The sequence below is a fragment of the Poecilia latipinna genome, unplaced genomic scaffold (assembly GCF_001443285.1).
Source record: "Poecilia latipinna isolate Pla-1442-1.1 unplaced genomic scaffold, P_latipinna-1.0 Scaffold1812, whole genome shotgun sequence".
NCBI classification, from domain to species: domain Eukaryota; kingdom Metazoa; phylum Chordata; class Actinopteri; order Cyprinodontiformes; family Poeciliidae; genus Poecilia; species Poecilia latipinna.
The window spans coordinates 67,272-68,293 of NW_015114428.1; positions in this window are offsets into that span (position 1 = coordinate 67,272).

Consider the following 1,022-nt stretch of genomic DNA (forward strand, 5'->3'; position numbering starts at 1 on the left):
TGTTGAACTTTGACCTCCTCATTAATGATCTACAGAGCCGCGGTCTGTCAGCTGATCCAGCAGCGGGCGGGGGAGGGGGGCTGCCGATTGTTCTGGGTTCAGTGTTCTGGTACCGCTCTGATCCTGAATGACATTTTATTTTAATTGATCCCAATTATCAATAAATGCATTAATTATTCAAATTAGTTTAAAAAGTTTCTATGGAAACGCAGCAGAGCATCGAGTCACTGACCATCACTCCTTCTGGCCAGCAGGGGGCGACAGTAGAGAGGAAAAACTCCTTTAACAGGAGGAAACCTCCAGCAGAACCAGAACCAGGAGAACGTTCGTTAGAAATGAAAAGCAGAAGAGGGAGAACGGTTTGGTGATGGCAGCATCATGCCAGGAAGGAACCAGCCAATCAGAACGCCAGAAGAGGTGGAGGAGAAAAACTGAGAAAACAGAAAGTAATAATAAAACTGGAGAAAGTGAGTGGAAGGTTTTCCTCCAGCAGAGACAGATCAGGACAAACTGAGAGCTGCTAAAGGTTCTGACCGGGTTCTGATCGGGTTCTGACCGGGTCCGGCCTTCCAGTCAGAACCGCTCCATGTTTGACCTGAATGTTTATTGACCTCCATGTTGGATTTTCAGCCCAGGTTCTGGAGCGTTTATGTTTATCTATGGAGGTTCTGTGGACCGGAACCAGAACTCATCATGTTAGTTAAAAACTGATTTGATTAGTTTTAAACAAATTTAAAAACCAATATAAACTAATTCATTTTTAAGTTAAAACAAACTAGTCTAAATTGATTTTTAAACCAGTTTAGTTTAGTTTTAACTTAGTTTTAGTTTAGATGTGTTTTGTTTCAAGTTTAGCTTAGTTTAGCTTAGTTTAAAGTTTAGATTAGTTTAGTTTATTTAAGTTTAATTTAGTTTAGTTTTGGTTTAATTTTAGTTTAGTATAGTTTAGTTTGGGTTTAGTGTAGGTTTAGCTGAGTTTTAGTTTAGATTAGTTTTAGTTGAGCTTAACTGTAAGTTAAGTT